At 47.0% G+C, this 19,361-nt stretch overlaps 1 protein-coding gene and 1 long non-coding RNA gene across 2 annotated transcripts in view; one reads left to right on the top strand and one right to left on the bottom strand.

The window, feature by feature from the left end:
• Positions 1 to 19,361, top strand: part of NTN1 (netrin 1) — a 188,004-nt gene that overhangs the window by 61,389 nt on the left and 107,254 nt on the right. The gene's annotated exons all lie outside the window — the stretch shown is intronic.
• LOC137213153 (uncharacterized) lies at positions 12,981 to 18,562 on the bottom strand. The gene is made up of 2 exons (XR_010937804.1): positions 18,337 to 18,562; positions 12,981 to 17,480 (listed from the first exon to the last, which is right to left on the bottom strand). It is a non-coding gene; the product is annotated as an uncharacterized lncRNA (long non-coding RNA).

The raw sequence follows: 19,361 nt of genomic DNA, 5'->3' as shown, positions 1-19,361 counted from the left end.
CTGTGTCCAGAGCTGAGGGCTGCACAGCCTCGCTGGATGGGTGAGCAGAACCCCAGCTCCGTCAGGCTGGCGTTGGTGGTGAACAGGCAGCCCCAGGGGGAGGCAGGGGGAAGGGGACAGCTGAAGGCCGTGCCGAGGGGGTCCCGCAGGCCCCAGGTGGGTGTCCATCTGCAGGCTGGCCTCAAGAGCCACCTGTTCTGCGACTTGAAATTTCCTGGCGTCCTGCTCTTGACGATTTGGAGGGATCCCTAGGAAGCTGGGGTCAGGAGTTCCGGGTCCCAGGCCAGGCTATATCCTGGCTGACTGGGTAATGCTGGGCCAACCCTTCGGCTCTCTGGGCCTCAGCCACCTTTTTGAGAAACAAAGGGTTGGCTGTAGAAGTCGTCTGAGGCTCTCTGGAGCTCCTAGCACTCCAGTGACCATCCCAGGTAGGTGCCCCCAGACAGATGGGTGGACAGGCTTCTGGTCGGACCCCTTCACCACTCTCGGGGTGAGGGGGTGATGCGCATTTGAGGACTGAGACCTCAGGGCGGGCCCGCAAGCCTGGACCACGTTCAAACGTCGCAGATGGAAGCTTTTTCTGCTTCAGTGACCCTCTTTGCAGGTTTTGGGTTTTCAGGCCGGCTGGCAGCTTGACTGAGCCACGGTGACTGTTTCTCAGCTGGCTGGGAGCAGAGTGGAGGACCTCAGGGTTGCAAATCTGCTCCTGTCCTTCCGAGAGTTTGAACGATTTCAAATCCAGAGAAACGACCTCTCTCCGGGTTCCGTGTGGCCAACCATCGTGAAACCCTCTCTCGCACCTGTTCACCCTGCAAAGCGGGATGTGTCTGAATTATTTTAAACGGTTGGGTTTACTGATTAATTTCTCTGCAGCCCCATGCCTGGATCTTGGGTGGCCGCCACCGGAAAGGTGGTGACAGATGTGGAGTCAGGGCCCCCAGCCCGGGGGACGGGCTCTCCTCCGTTGTGGAGGACCGAGAAAAGCAGGCACAAGGAGTCCGATTTGCGCTCCAATTCTTTATAATTGAATTAATATACATACTCGGGTTACTCTGCAGTTTTATGCCTTGATAAACACATTGCGGCAGCCAGTTCTGAAGATGATCCTTCCTTGTCGAGAACACACCCTGGAATGAAATTTTTGCCTAAGTCTTTCTCACATGCTCCTCCTTCCATGTCCCTGGTGGGTTGCTCGCTGCTGGTTGACCCTAAGTGTTAATCGCCCCCTCTGGGAAGTCCTGCTGTGTCACCCCCCTGCCTCAGCCACGCCGGGACCCTCTCCCTCTGCTCACCCCAAATGCCACAGCGCTGGAGAGGGGGCCTCCGTTCACAGCTGCAAGCCGCTTGCCTGTGATCATCTTTTTCCAGTTGGGGGTTTCATCTCCCTTTTAGAACCTGGCTCGCCGCAACCAGCCTCCTGCCATTTCCGGCAAGCACTTGTTAGAGTGACCAAACAGATTTTTTTTTTAACACTAGCAAAGCTATCTGGATACAGGCACTAGTTACTAAGCAAGACGAACACTGCTTCCTTCTGTGCCGAGAAATCCTGCAGCCCACGTGCCCGCCCATCCTTTTGAGGCCCAGTGGGGAGGTGGGCATTTGAGGACACAGTGGGGACCTGCCCAGGCCACAGGATGGGCCAGGGTCATGAGCAGAGGGTGGTGGTAATACCTGCCTCCTTCCAACTGTCAGGCGCTGATTCATCTTCTTGTAGGAACCGGGGGCCGCTGCCCTAGGCTGACTTGATTTCTCTCCCTTTCCCAAGCAAGGGAAGGACTTGCTCGGGGTCACTGAGCAAGGAAGTCACTTAATGTCTCTGGCCTTGATGAGCCGGAGGATGGGCCTGTCGGTGCTGGTTTAGGAAGGCGGATGGTGTGTGAACTCACTGGGGCTGGCTTCTTGCTGCCTGCCTTCTCCGGCCATCGGCCATCTCTGCCCGGGGACAGAAACCAGGCCAAGTGCCTGGGGAACATTTAGCTTTTTGTTGTGAGGAGGAAAGAATTAGAAAGTCAAATGCTCCTATGCACTGGGAGCCAAGAGAAGGGGGCAGGGAGGCTGGTGGGGCCTGGCGGAGGCTCAGCCACACCGGGGGCGGGGGAGGGGGTGCTGGCCCATCTTGGGGGGGGTGCCCATCCTGAGGCTGCTGCAGGGAGGGGGGTGGGGGTCCATGCTCTCCAGTGGGACCTCTCAGCCCCAGTCCAGTGGGGCGGGGCTGACCGGAGGGAAATGGGTTGAAGAAATGCCAGCTCGAGCAGGGCACTTGGTGCCAGGCGGAGGAGTCATCGGTGCCAAATTAAAGGTCTCTGGAGTGTTGGTTATGTCTCACTTTCTATAATAACACCTCCTTTATTTGGCATTATCAGAGCGTGAGCTATTCTTCCTAAGCGACTTTTCTAAAGCACGGAAGCGCCTCCCCCAAACTTTAAAAATTGAACTATTTTGTGTGTCAAGTTTTTTTAAAAAAAACTGTGCTAAAGTACCCATCACATAAAAGTTACCATCCTAACCGTTTGTTTTTGTTTTTTTACATAAATGTATTTATTTATTTTTGGCCGCATTGGGTCTTCGTTGCTGCGCACTGGCTTTCTCTGGTTGCAGCGAGCGGGGCTACTCTTCGTTGTGGTGCGCGGGCTTCTCGTGGCGGTGGCTTCTCTTGTTGCGGAGCACGGGCTCTAGGCGCACAGGCTTCAGTAGTTGTGGCGCGCAGTCTCAGTAGTTGTGGCACACGGGCTTAGTTGCTCCGCAGCATGTGGGATCTTCCTGGACCAGGGCTCGAACCCGTGTCCCCTGCATTGGCAGGCGGATTCTTAACCACTGCGCCACCAGGGAAGCCCACCATCCTAACCGTTTTTAAGTGTACTTTCAGTAGTGTTAACGTGCATTCACGTTGCTGAGCAACCATCACCACCATCCCTCTCCAGAAGTTTTGTCACCTTCCCAAATAGAAACTCTGTCCCCATTAAACAATAACTCTCCATTCCCCTCCCCCAGCCCCTGGCAACCACCAGCTCTCCTTTCTGTCCCTGTGAATTTGACCACTCCAGTATCTCATAGGAATGTATGAATGGAATCATACAGTATTTGTCCTTTTGTGACCGGCTTATTTCACTCAGCATAACGTCCTTCAGGTTCATCCATGTTGTAGGAGGTGTCAGAATCTCCTTCCTTTTTAAGGCTGAATAATATCCTCTTGTGCGTTCATACAACATTTTATTTATCCATCCCTCCGTCGATGGACACTTGGGTTGCTTCCACCTTTTTGGCTACTGGGAATAGTGCTGCTGTGAGTATGAGTGTACTCAAGCTTTCTTTTACAAATTAAAAAAAAAAAACAACCTTAAAAAAATCTTTTTTCTTCTTTCAGAAATATATTCATTTAAAACTTTAACAAAATGTAGACAAGTTAAAAGAAAAAAAATCACTCATAATTTCATAATCCAGGGAAATCTTTGGTGTACATCTGTATACATTTTAGTATATGTACTTCTGTTTCACGTATTAATGCATATACACATTGTTTCTAAAAACAGGATTTTATATTGAAACATAAGCTATTTCGTAACTTGCTTTTTTAAACTTACTGCTATCTTGACTCTGGCCGCAACATAATTTTCACGATTGCTGAGCATTTTAAGTACATGAATGTGCCACAGATTCCGACCAGTTTCCTGCTACTTTTCCAGTTTTTCCCTGTTTCCAGCAGCCTGCGACATGCATCCTTGGAGCCAAACCTCTGTACACGTGTTTTTTTCCCCCCCCTTAATAAATAAATAAATAAATATTTATTTATTTATTTATGGCTGCATTGGGTCTTCGTTGCTGCACGTGGAGTTTCTCTAGTTGCGGCAGGCGGGGGCTCCTCTTCGTTGTGGTGCGCGGGCTTCTCATCGCGGTGGCTTCTCTTGTTGCCGAGCACAGGCTCTAGGTGTTCAGGCTTCAGTAGTTGTGGCACGCGGGTTCAGTAGTTGTGGCTCATGGGCTCTATAGAGTGCACGCTCAGTAGTTGTGACTCTTGGGCTCTAGAGCGCAGGCTCAGTAGTTGTGGCGCATGGGCTTAGTTGCTCCATGGCATGTGGGATCTTCCCGGACCAGGATTTGAACCCGTGTCCCCTGAATTGGCAGGTGGATTCTTAACCAGTGAGCTGCCAGGGAAGTCCCTGCACACGTGTTTAATTCTTTCTTTGGAGTAGATTCTTAACAACCACAGTTGGTGGGTTAGAGGGTGTTCATGTTTTTTCAATCTTCTGAGTCATTTACGTGTATTGGCAAATTGCTTGTCGGATGAGTTTTGCTTATCTGTATTTTCATCAGCAGCACTGAAGAGGGTTTCCCCATACCCTCACTGACACTGAGTATTGTCCTTTAAAAATATCTTTGTCAGCTTGAACGGTGAAAAACAGCATCTTGGTTTAAAAAGCATGCATTTCTTTGAACGTTTTTTATTTATATATCTGTTAGCCATTTGTGTTTCTTCCCTGGGGAATTGCTTACTCATGGCCTTTGTGTATTTTTTTCCATGGGGGGATTAATATTTTCTTATTAATTTGTAAGAATCTTTGTATATCAAAGATGTAAATTGTTTGTTATATCAATTGCAAACAGTTTTACCCCAGTTTGCCGTTTGGTTCTAAGTTTTGCTTTTAGTGCTCGTTGATACTAAGAAAAAGCTTTTTACTTTCATATAGAGACATGTTTTCTTTTTAACTTCTGTCTTTGGTGTCATTCTTAGCAATGTACAGTGTTACAGATACTCATCTACATTTTAGTTTATTCTAGCACTTTCATAGCTTAATTTTTCACACTTAAATCTTGAATCCATTCCTACAATGATCTGATGTCTAATGTAAGGTAAAGAATTCAGCCTTACGTTATCTGAACATTGTCCTTTTCCTGTTGGTTCCATACACTACCTATGTCATGTGTTAATTCTCACATATTCTTGGTTCTGTTTCTGGAGTTTTCTGTCCAATGATAGGAATCTATGTTCTTTTGCCAGTTCCACACTGTTTTAATCTTTTAATTATTTTAGGGCATGATTCCCACAATTATAAAATTTCTTTGGCTGTGCGCTTGCATTTTATTTCCAAATGAACTTTAGAATGATTTGGTCAACTTGGAAAAAAATTCCTCTGTGATTCTGATTGAAATTGCATTAAGTTTATAGATAAATGCTGAGGGAACTGGAATCTTTGTAAAATTGGATCTTCTCATCTGGAAGTTCAGTTTGTCCGTCAGCAGTTCACATGGTTTTCTCACGTAGGTCCCTGCACATTTCTTAAGCGTATTCTTGGGTATTTTGAATTGTTTGCAGGAAAGGTGAATGGTATCGTTTTCCAGTTATTTTCTAATTGTTTGCTGTTGGTGTATATAAAAGAAATTGATTTTCATATGTTTAGGTAGTAATTGGTCTGTTCACTGAACAGAGAGTCTCTCTTCCTGGTTTCTACAGGTAGATCATCGTAGCACCTTCATAGCATCTTTTGTCTCTTTCTTTCCAGCATTTCTGCTGTTCAATCTCTTTTCTTGTCTTTTTGCATTGGCTACACTATCCAAAACAACTTTAAATAGTAAGGATGGTAGCAGGCATCCTTGTCTTTATTCTGACATAAATGGGAATGTCGCTAGTGTTTCAAATTTCTCTGCCTAAAGAGTGTTAAATGCAACCTAATCTTATTTTGATGTTTCAGAGGCATTAAAAATCGTCTTCTAATACAGTAATATCACCTGGGGTCAATGGATCTTACTTATCTATTTGACTTGTGGGTCCCAAACTTCTACTTTTCTCTTACCTTCATTCTCTTTCTTTTGCTTTACTGACTTACTGAAACTTTCCTTGGATCTCTCCCCTTGTTTCCAAGCTGTCTGTTATCAATTATTTCTGCTGTCACTGGCTCTGCTTCCAAAAGTTATCCATCTCCCCTTCTTTCTTTTTTTAAACCATTGTTTTAATTGCAGTCATAATCCATGAGCATGGAATAACATTCCCAGCACTACAAAAGTAAAAATTCAAAAGCAAAAGTTTTAAACACTGCAATAAAAAGTGTCTCCCCCTCACACCAAATACTTGTTCACTCCAAAAAAGGCAATGTTTTGTATCCTTACGGATATGTTTGATGCATGTGCCAAGAGATATATGAATATATATCTTCGTATTTTTAATACAAATAGCAGTACACTATTCATACAATTAAGTGCCCTTTTTCACTTAATATGTTGTGACAATATTTCCAAACCAGCACATATGGATCCCTTATTATGCCACTGAATGCAGGTGATATAATTTATTTAGATAGTCCCTGATGTACCTAGGTTTTCCCAGTCTTTTGCTGTAACAAAAACAGCTACAGTGAACATCTGTATAAATATAAGCCTTTTCTCTCCTTTCCTGATTTTCTGCTCTTAATTGACTTACTCTGACCCCGTCAGGAAAGGAAATAGATGAACTATTCAACACTGAATGTAAACTGAGAATAAATAGGTTCTGAATGAGGGTCTGATGAGTCTGTTGAGCAAAGTGAATAGATTTTAGTCAAGGACTTTGTATTGTTCGTTGTGACTATGAAATGGATGTTGTGCTCATGTGTTAAATTGTCACCCGGCATTGTTTACTTCTGAGTTTGCCAGTTAAGTCATCCCTCCCACCCCCATCCCCAAAGATGAGGTCGATCTTGACCCAACCAGGATGTGACCTGCATCCATCATATTTGTCATTTATTCTCAGTTCCATCAGCATTATATACAAGGCAAGATGAGCCTTACCTGGCCGTGCAGCATCCCCAGCGAGGCAGCTGGGTACCCTGGGAGGCACCTGTGCAGTTGGAGAGTCGCGAATCACAGTGCGCTGAACCTTGAGCGACGCGGGATGAAGGGGAAACTGGAGTATGTCTTGAAGGATGTGGGAAGAGTCATTGCAGAGTACCCCACCTGATGCAGCAGGTGCAAACAGAGAGACTCGGGTGGAGCCAGAGCATCAGGCAGGAACCTCATCTACGAAGACATGGGGTCGGAAGATGTCTTCACAGGACCTGGGCTGGAGCAGCTCGTGAGATGATGCTGGGTGTTTCCAGCCACACCTGCACACAAAGAAAATAAGCACCGTCCATCACTTGGATGTGGACCAGGGATGTGGACCAGGGAGGTTTTAGTGAGATGCTGCTGGGGATCGAGGTCGTGGGGGAGCTTAGGGTTTCCAGATGGATAAGCAATTCTTTTCTCACTTTTCCCTCAGGCAGGACAGCTTTTGTTAACCACTAATATTCATTTCTTTCTGGTTCCAAAAGCAATGAGTGCTAATTTGGGAAATTTAAGAAAATATAGAAAATACATAGAAAAAACGAATCTGAAATCCTGTCCTCTAGAGAAAAAACACCGATAACATGTTGGCATACATTCTTCTGGTATTTTTTCCTATTCCTTTATACATGGATCTTTAAGCGAACAGAATTATACATATTTTTTGTAATCTATACTTTTTATTTGCTTCATTGGAAGTTTTTTCCATGATTTTAAATATTCTGTGACTTTTCAGTAGTCTCACACCATCTCACTTTATGAGAACTATAGCATAATTTATTTAAAACCAAGTCCCTATTATTAGATACTTAGGCTGTTTCCAGGTTTTTCCTCTCTCCCTCCCTCCCTGACTCCCTTCCTCCCTTCCTTCCGTCCATCCATCCTTCCTTTTCCACCTAGAAACAATCACCACTAACATTTTGATGAAAGTTCTTCAAGGGATCTTGCTGTGTGTAATTTTGCATACATTTAACTCCATGTCGTTTAGTAACCTGCTTTTGCTACTCAGCAATATGTCGTAGATATCTGGTCAGAAGAAGCTCTACATCATCATTTTAATGGCTTATTGTGTGAATTGCTAGCATTCACATAAACAACCCCCTTGGTTTACCTTATGATGCAAATAATTTTTTTCTAGTGTGATATTTGCCTTTGAATTATGTTTGTGGTTTTTTTAAATATAAAGGTTACTTTTTATATCATATCAGTACTTTTTTTTCATGAGTTTTGCCTTTGTCATTCTACTACCAAGATAAAACTTTCTCTAGCCAGTCTCTACTACCCCAACCTCTTTGTTTTAGTTCATGCTGTTCCCCCTGTCCAGAGGGCCTTCCCTACCAGTTTCCAGCTGTTGAGATACCCTGCCTGCTGTTCAGAATCGATCTCAAACTCCTTTTTCTCCATGAAGCCTCCTTGATTCTCTGTAACCAGACATTTGCTCTCCATTAAATGCATGATGTCCCATCTGCATTCTGTACATACCTTACTTAGGACATGTATCTTATTCTGCCTTATGGTATAGTTATGTTCCTGTAGACTACAATCTGTCTGAAGGCTGCAATCATCTCCCACGTCTGTGACCCTAGCATCATGATCTCAGTGCTTGGTGCATAGTAGGGCCTCAATAATACTTGCTAGATTGAATCAAGTTGAATTTGGGTGGACCAACAGAGAGCAGGTCTAGCTCAGGGAGTTGGCTGGAATGACTCTTAAGCAAGACCAGACATGGGTTACTTTTAGTTCCTTTACTGATGGCGGAATTCTCCATATTTGTGGTGTGAGGAACTCATTGTTCCTAAGAATTGCACATTTATATTTGTTGGCTTTTTGCATCAGCCAGTGCCAACCCAGTGACATCTGGCACGTTTGGCAAGAGACCTGGCCCTTGGGGCACTGTTATGAGCAAACAGTGATTGAGGAGCAGGCCGGCCGTGTCTAATCCAGCCCATGGCCCATGACAGTGACCTGGCCAGGTGAGTGGCGAACTTAGCCTTACCTTATGTAACACAGATCAAGCCTGGATTTCATCATGAGCCCTGGCTAGATGGGAGGCTTGGAGACCCAGCCATGTAAGACGTTGAGATCCCTGCTGTGTCTTCTCGTTGGGGGTTGTGGCCTGTCCCTAAAACATAAGGCGGAAGAGTACCTATGACAGGGTGCTCAGTTTCATTAGTCATCAGGGAAATGCAAATTAAAGCCACAAGGCACTCCCACTACATAGCCACCAAAATGGCTAAAATAAAGACGAGACTACCAAGTGTTGGTAAAGTACTCTGGTGGCAGGAGTATAGACTGGCCTAATCATTTTGGAAACCTGTTTAGCTTTGTCTACAAAAGCTGACACATGTATACCCTGTGACCCGGCAATTCCACTCCTAGCAATACTCCTAGGCATATAATCATCAGAAATGTGTACGTATGCTCACCTAGAGACGCGTTAGAATGTACATAGCAACACTATCTGTGATAGTCCCAATCTGGACACTGGCCATAACCCCCCATCAACAATGAAATAGAAGAATCAATTGTGAGATATCATATAGTGGAATGTCATACAAGAGTGAGTGTGAGTAACTCACAACTGCATGCAGCAGTCATGAAAACACAATGTTGAAGAGAAGTCACACACATACTATAGGATTCTACTTGTGTCAAGTGAAGAAACGGGGAAAGCTAATGTATGCTGTCAGGATATTGGTTACCCTGGTTGAGTGGGGGTAGTGACTGTGGGAAGGGGCGCAACCTGGGGGGGGGGCTTCTAAGGAGGGGGGTGGTGTTCTGGTTCTCTGTCTGGGTGCTGTTTACACAGAGTTTTCAGTTTGAGAAAATTCCCGGAGCTGTATGCTTATCTGAGCAATTTTCCTTTTTTTTTTTTTTTTTTTGTGGTAGGTGGGCCTCTCACTGTTGGGGCCTCTCCCGTTGCGGAGCACAGGCTCTGGACGCGCAGGCTCAGCAGCCATGGCTCACGGGCTCAGCTGCTCCGTGGCATGTGGGATGTGGGATCTTCCCGGACCGGGGCATGAACCCGTGTCCCCTGCATCGGCAGGCGGACTCTCAACCACTGTGCCACCAGGGAAGCCCTGAGCAATTTTCTGACAAATATTGTATGTCAGGAACAAGTTAAAACGTAATTGACAGGGTATATACCCCCCAAAGAATTGAAAGCAGGGACTCAGATCGATATTTGTGCCCCTATGTTCATAGCAGCGTTATTGACACTAGCGAAAAAGTAGAAGCAACCCCAGTGTCTGTTGATGGACGGATGGGTAAGCAAAATGTGGTCTCTATATATACTGGGATGTTATTCAGTCTTAAAAAAGGAGGCATTTGTGACACATGCTGCAGCTTGGAGGAATCTTGAAGACATTATGCTGAGTAAAATAAGCCAGACACAAGAGGACACATACTGTATGGTTGCACTTCTGTGAGGTGCCCAGCATAGTCAGATTCCTAGAGACAGAAGTTAGAAGGATGGCTGCCAGGGGCTGCGGGGACAAGGCGGGTGTGGAGAGTTACCGTTTCACGGGTTTTGAGTTTCAGTTCGGGAAGGTGCAAACGTTCTGGAGAGGGATGGTTAGTGATGGTTGCACAACATTAAGAATGTATTTAACGCCACTGAACTGTGCACTCAGAGATGGTCAAGGTGGGCAATTTTACCGCAGTAAAAAAAAAAATAGATGCAAATAACGATTGACAGTACAAAGCTGGCTTAGCTGAGGGGCCCGTGAGAAGCCCAGGAAGGGAGCTCTGAGCGCAGAGGGGCTTGGGAAACTGCTCCCGGGGTGGGGAAGGCCTGACATGACCTTGGAGGTGGCAGTAGGGTCAGAGCCGCCGGGCAAGCAGGCTGACATGTTGAAACTGGCACACTCGAGGGTGCTTGTGCCAGCCTGAGTGAAACTTCTCTCTCGCCGGCACATCTGGCCCAGTGTCGGCCCCCACGGCACCCGGGTCTGGCCGTGTTCTGACCTCAGTGTAGCATTCCCGGTAGGTCCTGGAGACTGGGAGACCTCAGAGAAGGTGATCTGGGCCGTGGCAGGGCAGGATTTCCCACGTGGGCTTTATTCTGTGGAGTGAGAGGTTGGAACCACAGTCCTGATGTGGTAGCCAGGGCCTGCTGCCCACAGGACATTTCAGAGTCAAGTTCTTCCACCCCAGGGCTGGACCGTGCCAGGCCCAGGCCCCGGTCACAGTGAGTGCCTCCAAGTGGGACAGGGCTGCGGTGACCCATCACTGGGTCTCACTGTGGGACAGAGGCCCTGCTGACCGTGTGGGTCTGAGCTGGGGGGCCCACTGGGGGCAGAACTCCTGCTTCCCATCTGGGCCAGAACCCTGGGGAGCTATGGGCAGGTGTTTAGTTTTGAGTGTCCGCTTTGCAATGGGAAGGCGTGCTGATAACTCGTTCACCAGCAGGGACAGGGTTCCCAGAAAAGCTGCGTCCCGACACCTGGATTTCTGGGGCCAGCCTGGCAGGTCAGCTCAGGCCACTCTCCCGGTCCCAGGACAGGTGCCTCTCCACGGCCTTTTCTGGGGGGTCTCTGGAGCCAGGGGTATGGCATTGGTGGCCTGGAAAGGCTTAGGAACGTTTCTGGAATACAAAAGAACGCACTCAGCCAGCAGGTGGATGTAGGAGGCATAAATCCAGAATACTTTTTCCTGCTGAGACGGTTTTGTTATAAATCTATGGAGAAGTGGGAGGTCCTCAGTGCTCGTGATATTATCCCTGGCTTCTGTGTGGAAAGTGGCTGGGAGTGAGGGCTCCATGCTAAGGAGAAACAGGATTTGCACCTAAAAGATTTTTTTTTTTTGGTTCCTTGGGATCTGGTATCTCTCTCTCTCTTTTTCTATTCATGCTGTTGTTAGGGAACAGATAACCTATCTCTGGTTCTTTAGGAACTGTGGGAATCCTCCCCTCACCCCCCCAAACGCATGAGTGGGGTAGAAAAGGAGGCAGCCCAAAGGTGGAGGGGAGTGGGCTGGAGAGAAGGAAAAAGGAAAGAATGAATGGTGAGCAGATGGGCCCTTGTGTTCTGATCAAAGCTTGCTAGTCTGGGGGTGGGGGAACCGAGAAATCTTCTAGGCCATTGTTTCCCAAAGCGTGGTCTCAGGCTGCAGGAGCAGCACCTGGGAACTTGTCAGCAATGCAGACTATTGGGCACCTTCTCAGACCCACTGAATCAGAACCTGCATTTTAACCAGATTCTCCAGGTGATTCATATGTGCCTTGAAGTTTGGGGGGAACACTAACTGGGCCACGTTTCCCGGCCCAGAGATGTGAAATGCTGGCTAACCGCAGAGATGGGACTTTCTCCCTGCTGTTTAGATGAGATGGGGCAGTAGTATCTCACGTTTGGCGCTAAGGATTCCGCACCTGGATGAATCCATTTGCATTTTGTGGCTTGGGGACAAAAGTTCTGAAGTAGGAGACCTGCCTCTGAGTTAACACACACAGCTGAATACCCTAAGGGCTGTGGGCTTGGTTTTGATCCTTGATTTGACATCCAGTCACTGACATTTCAAAACATACTTTGTTCTTTCATCATCGTCATTACCAACACCACTACCATCATCACTATCATCACCGCCGTCATCATCATCGCCATCACCATCATCGTCACCATCACCATCACCACCACCACCACCACCCCATCATCGTCGTCATCATCACCACTGCCACTGTCATCATCACCATCACCATCACCATCATCACCATCACCACCACCACCACCACCACCACCAATCACCATCATCGTTGTCATCATCACCACCACCACCAGCACCACCGTCATCATCACAGCACTGACCCTTTATCAAGCGCTTACTGGGATCCATGCCCTGCGCTTAACACACAGGTTGTCTCACCTGTCACACCAACCACGTACTAATCTCATTTAAAACTGAGGAAACTGAGGCTCAGAAAGATATATACGTAATGTGCTCACAGTCACTCGTCTGTAAAATAGAAGAGATGGAATTTGGACTGGGGCCCATGTGACTCCAACATCACACTTACTTACAAACTCAGGAGGTTAGGTAAAACTGTAGTATGTTTTTGTATTTGTGACATACTCCAAAGTCTGTGATTCTGGGGCAGAAGTTATCCTGTAAGTGCCAAATTTGTTTTGTTATTATTACCATATGTTAAAGTGTATCAAGACAGTTTATAATATAAACACAAATGTCTATGTTGGTTTACGTTTCCAAATGCAATTTTAATTGTATTTTAATTACAGACTGAAATGGAAATTCTATATATCTCAGCTAGTTGAGAGAAAAGAATCGTAAGTGCTCAAAAAAAATGTGATTTATGCTGTTGCCAAAAAAAATGTGAAGGACATGTGAGTACTATGTCCCTAGTTATGACTGTTTCCAGATTATACATTTTAAGAAAAAGAGAAAGTTGGGGGTCTGGGGGTGCGGGGAGCCCTGTGTGAACATGGAGACATTGGATTAGATTTATGACCCGTTCAGCTGGACATCGATGCCCAGGGTATGACTGACTTCTCTCAACTTCTCCACAGGTTGGGCTGATCAGTTTGTTGTATTTGTAGCCTATGGTGAGGTCGGTTGGCAAACTAAGTCCTTAGGCTTGATACCAAGAAACATTTGGTGAACTTGGCATTGGGCAGGGGTCTTAGTTGCAAATAACAGAATCCACTACTCAAGCACAAAGGGATTCATTAAAGAGTTTAGATAACTCTCAGAATTGTTGGGAGGGCTGAAGGAAAGATTCTAAGTGGACTTTCAGGGACAAAGACCCCAAATCTCTCCCAGAACAAGCCACCAGGGAGCCACTGTCTCTGCCACAATCAGGAAGTTGCAGAATCAGGCAGTGGAGGCATTGCTGCAGCCCCAGAACCACACCTCCCCTGCACTGCCCACCCCAGAGAAGGATGCCCCCGCCCTGGCTCTCTCCCTGCAGATTCATACGGGAGCCTAACTGGCAGAGCTTAAATCACACACAGGCCTAGCTGCAAGGGAGTCAGGGAAGGGTTCCTGTTCTCCAGCCCCTGACTGTGGATCAGAAGATTTACAGCCACCACCTTGGTAACTTTGCCTTGAAAGATAAACAGAAAGTGTCCAAGTCTGTCACTTTTTATATTAAATTTGAGAACTTAAGACATTATTCAGTAAATACAGCAAATAGACTGACCCAGAGTGCCCAAGAGAGCAGGCCTAGGGTAGTATGGAAAACATTCTCAGACCCATCTCCAAATCTCAACCATCCCTCTTTCAAGGCTCTGTGCCACCTCCTCCAGGAAGCCTTCCTCCCAAGGTGGAGGTCTCTATCCTCTGCATTCTCAGAACACTTTATCTGCCCACTCTCTAGGAAGTTATGATAGTCTCCTTTATTTGATACTTAATGTGCTTCCAAGTTTTTTCTTCCATGTCTTTCTTTTTGACTTTATTTTTTAAATAAGAGAATATTGCTGATACAGTACCTTTGAAGTACCTTTCATTCTCCTATTTAGTTCCATTAAACTCCATTCCTCCCAGAGACAAATTGTATAGTTGATTTGTCTTTCCATGTTTTTTCAACTTTTACTACATGTAAGTATCTACACACAATACAGAGCGTTGTTTTATGAGTTAATGAGTTTATCTAAATGCTAGATGTATCATTTTATAACTCGCTATGTTTTCGAGATAGATCCATGTTGCTTCCTTGGGCTCTACTTCATTTTTTAAAAAATTAATTAATTAATTAATTTTTGGCTGCATTGGGTCTTCATTGCTGCACACAGGCTTTCTCTAGTTGTGGCGAGAGGGGGCTACTCTTCGTTGCGGTGCACAGGCTTCTCATTGCAGTGGCTTCTCTTGTTGCGGAGCGTGGGCTCTAGGCATGCGGGCTTCAGTAGTTGTGGCACACGGGCTCTAGAGCACAGGCTCAGTAGTTGTGGCGCACGGGCTTAGTTGCTCCGCGACGTGGGATCCTGGACCAGGGCTCAAACCCGTGTCCCCTGCGTTGGCAGGCGGATTCTTAACCACGGTGCCACCAGGGAAGTCCTACCTCATTCACTTTAAGGGTTATGTGATATGACATTGTATAAACGAGCTACAATTCATTGATCCATTTCCTATTGTGGCCATTTAGCCTTTCCCCCTGTTTTCTCCTATTATAAACGTTGCTGCAATAAGCAGCTTTGTCTGTACTTCCTGGAGTCATGTGTGGGATTTTTCTAGGATGGACACCAAAACCCATAATTATTTGGCTCTTTCCAACGCTACTAGATGCTGCCCAATAGCTGTTCAAGATGATTGCACCAATTTCCGCCAGCTCTACAGGGAGGATTTCATTTCTCCCTGCCGTAGCTAACACTTGATATTGTCAGACTTGTATATTTTTGCCAGTCCGATGGGTGTATTGTTTAAATTTGCATTTGCATCGTTCTTTAATTTGCATATGCCCGCTTATTAGTGAGGTTGAGCATCTTTTCATATGTTTTTTTGGCTGTTCAGGTTTCCTTTTCTGTAACATGCATATTCATAGCTCTTGTGTGTATGTGTGTGATCTATTGGTTTGTCTTTTTCTTGTTTATTTGTTGAGTTCTTTATATATTCGGGATACCAGTCCTTTGTTATGTGTGCTGCCACTGTTTTCCCCCAGTCTGTCGTGGTCCTTCTCTGCTTCTGTCCTTTGTATCCTCTGATGTGGTTTTGCCACATGCAAATGCTTGAATGAGGGCAGACTGATGTTTCCATACTGGCTGCTGCCTGGCTCAGAACCTCAGTGTCTATATCAGTGAGAAAACCTGAAATCCCTTTAGGAGCTGCCCCTTGAGGTGGGGGAAGCAGAATTCCTTTCCCTCCTTCCCACCCCCTACAGCTTTCTCTGTCTAGGTGTATTCGTTTTCCAGGGCTGCCCTAACAAATTACCACAGACTGGGTGACTTAGAACAGCAGAAATTAATTTTCTCACAGTTCAGGAGGACAGAAGTCTGAAATCCAGGTGTTGGCAGGGTTGGTTCCTTCTGGAGGCTCTGAGGGAGGATTCGGTTCCTGACTGTCTCCTAGCTTCTGGTGGCTGCTGGAGACCTTTGGTGTTCCTTGACTTGTGGCCACGTCATTCTGGTCTCTGTCTCTGTCTTCACATAGCCTTCTTTTCTGTGTGACTCTGTGTCTGTTCCTTATAAGGACACCTGTCACTGGATTTAGGGCCCACCCTAAATCCAGGATGATCTCATATCAAGACCCTTAACTTTGTTACATCTGCAAAGACCCTGCTTCTAAATAAGGTCATATTCACAGGGACTGGGAATTAGGATATGAACATATCTTTGGGGGGCTATTCAATCCACTACATCTCAGAGAACAGCTAGGTTAAGAGGTTAAGGTCAGTGTGTGTGTGTGTGTGTGTGTGTGTGTGTGTGTGTGTGTGTAAGAGGGTGCAGTGTTGGGAGGATACAGGAGACGAAAAGTACATGCCCAGAGGAGCAGTATATTCTGTGAGGTACCATTCCCCAGAGAGGAGTGGCCATACATGTCGGACATCGTAGTTTATCACATTTTCTATGTGTTCAGAGTCCCAGAAAACAGGCAGTGGGTATAAAGGAGGATGCCCCCTGGCTGAGCATCAAAACCTGGCCCACAACAGAGCTGAGCAGGTGGCCACACCCCTGCAAAAGTGGGCTGAGACGGGACCCAGCGCGGGTTACTCTGACCATTAACAGATATCGAACTTGTCCAGATCCTGCCCTTTTGAAGATCAAAGAAAACAAACAGGCCCCATAGAAAATACAGAGCAGAACCAAGGGAAAAAAAGGGTACCATTGATCGACCTTCGTTGTTTGAGGGTTCCTTACTACCTACTTGCTAAAATTTGTTTGTACCCCCAGAAACAGTCCTCACGGCCCTTTCACAGTCACCCTGGGATGAGCAGAGTGGGGAGGAGTCTGAGTCACCCCGAGGGCACATTCCCAGCTGAGGTTGCACAAGGCTACGCACCGCCTTCCTGTTTCAGCTCATGCTGTAAACATCGTCCTTCTTGCGGTCTACTTGGTGCCACATTTCTTGCATTTTTGTGCTTTTTGTTGACGATTTCACTGTTTAAAATGGCCCCCAAGTGTAGGGCTGAAGTGCTGTCTAGTGTCGTAAGTGCAAGATGAGCCTCACGGAGAAAATCTGTGTGTTGAATAAGCTTCCTTCAGGCATGCGTTACGGTGCTGTTGGCTGTGAGTTCCAGGCTAAGGACTCAACTGTATATTCAATAGGTGTCTTTAAACAGGTACACGCATGCAACAAGGTTCAGCATTGATGGATCTGCGATAACGCTGCGGCCAGAGGCCCGTAGGAACCTAACGCTGTGCTTCCCTTAGGAGCAGTGGTTCAGTGTTTGCACATTCAGTGTTCCCGCAACCTTACAGAGCGTGACCGCCGTGAAGAAGAGAGGCAATTGTATCTGAAAAGCCCGCCTCTGAAAAGGATCAAACCACAAGATCCGGGAGCAAATGTCAGGAAGTTGGCACCCTCAAATGGCAAGGAGATACTCTCTGTGCAACCAAAGCCAACACTCCTCAGTCGGGGACAGTCTGAGATTAAAAGGCAGCAGGATAAGATGGACGTGGAGATGGAATATAGGGAACGATGATGAGAAAACTGAAATGTTCATTGCAGGATCCAAATCCGTTTAGCATGCAGTAAGGAGAAAAACACATGTCCAACAATGGATGAGTTAAAAAACTCTCCTATACCTATAAAGTGAAATGTGTATGATTCAGCTATTAAGGTATTGTTGTATAATATTATATATAATATAATTTAATTCCACTATATCATATTACTTATTGACTTAAAAGGAGTAAAGGGAAAAGAGAGTATTTAAAATAGTATAAGCATATGATAATTCTTAATTTTTTTTAAGATGTATATGTACTTATAAAGGTCTGGGTGACTATATTAAGGTATTTAGGGTAGGATAAAGGTTACTTTTAGTACATAACATGCATATGTTTCTGTAGTGTTTGATTTATTGCAAATAAATGTATTGGGTTAATTAACTTGGGTTAAAAGATTAAACCTGGGAAGCACTTCATCCTCTGTTATCTCCTGGTTCCCACTTGATTGGCAGTGTTTATCCCATGGCTGAACCATCTGTGTCTGTGCCCGTCTCCCTCTTTAGACAGTGATTCACTTAAGGGGGCAGTCTTTGTATTTCTAGAAGCCGACACACTGGGCAGCTCACGTAGGATGCTCAGGACATTCTTCCTGGGGGAGGAGCCCCCCCCCCCGCTCCCCCCACCGCGTCCTCCTGATGCTGCAGGCTGCCTCGGCCTCAACAGCCCTCCCTCCCTCCGCCAGCCTGAGCTTCTTCCAAGTGGGAGCACCTGGGCGGGTCCAGTGAAAGTGGGAAGATGAAGAACTAATGACTCGAGCTCATTCATGCTGGTGACCAGCAGTCGTGTAGAGGCTGCTTCAAGGCTTTTGAGAAAACCTTTGGAGTTTTGGATGGAGCGTGGGAACTGGAGGTAGTGTGGTGGGATTGGCCAAAGGTGCACTGTGTCGGTGTCGGCTCAGCCTGCCTCCCCAGGGACCGGGCACCCTGCTCACCTGTCCCAGAGCTTCCGAGAGAAGGTCATGCTGAAAGGGTGTCCTTGTCCACAGAGGTTCCTGGAGCTGGACAGATCCCGCTGAAGTCTGGAGCAGGGTTTGATAAACGCTCTAAATGCTCCCACTCGTGTGTGCTGCAGTTCAGTTAAAAACCAGCTTCACAAACACAGTCAGGACGCCTCTGAGGGAGAGAAGGCGGGCGGGAGTGAGGTCTGCGTGCTGACTCATCTCCTCCCAGGGGTGGTGACACACGGCTCTGACATTTCCCGCGGCCGCAGCCCCCAGAGACAGCAGGCCTGGCTGTGCTGAGGTTCTGGACCCAGCAGCCTCTGATGGAGTGATGGAGGAGAGCCGGTGGGGCAAGTGGGGGCCAGGTACCCACTGGGCCCTAAGCCCTGCAGGGACCCCTGTCCTCCTCTCCCTGGACAGTGGGAGAATTTTCCTCCCGTAAACAAAACAAACAGGGGCTGATGGGTGGAGGCCCCAGGGACAGGCTGGGTGGCCCTTCCTTCAACCTCTGCATTTGTTTTTCTGGGGGGGGCAGATCGTGGAAGCTTCTCAGAGGCCTGGAAAGCCGCCTGTGGGTCTCATCATCCCATTTGGATCATCTTATTTGGTTAACCGAGCGCCATGGCCTCTTGGTGCTGGCGAGGGCTCTGTTGTTTTTGGAGAAGAGGCTGTGAGCCTTTCAGACGCTTGTCCGCGCAGGCAAGCGGCCCTGCAGAGCTCGGAGCGAGGGAGCAGGTGCTTCCCGGTGAGGGCAGGCCGTGAGGTGTGGCGGGCAGGGCCCCTGCAGGCTCGGGAAGCATCCCTGAGTTGTGACCCACCTGCCCACCAACTAGCTGTGTGGCCTCTGCAGTCCTTCACTTCACTGGGCCTTGGCGGCCCTGCTTTTGCTCCATAAGGTCCAGCTAGATGGTCTCTGGCATCTCTGCTGGCTGTCTGCTTCCCTGAACCATTGCGGGGGCCGCTGGGACGGTGGGGGCTTCCTTCTGAGCCCCCCTCCTCCCCTGCCCCCCTTTCTC

Source organism: Pseudorca crassidens, chromosome 19 (genome assembly GCF_039906515.1).
Source record: "Pseudorca crassidens isolate mPseCra1 chromosome 19, mPseCra1.hap1, whole genome shotgun sequence".
NCBI lineage: Eukaryota > Metazoa > Chordata > Mammalia > Artiodactyla > Delphinidae > Pseudorca > Pseudorca crassidens.
Note: the sequence above shows the minus strand (reverse complement) of the source record. Positions and strands in the feature narration are given on the sequence as shown.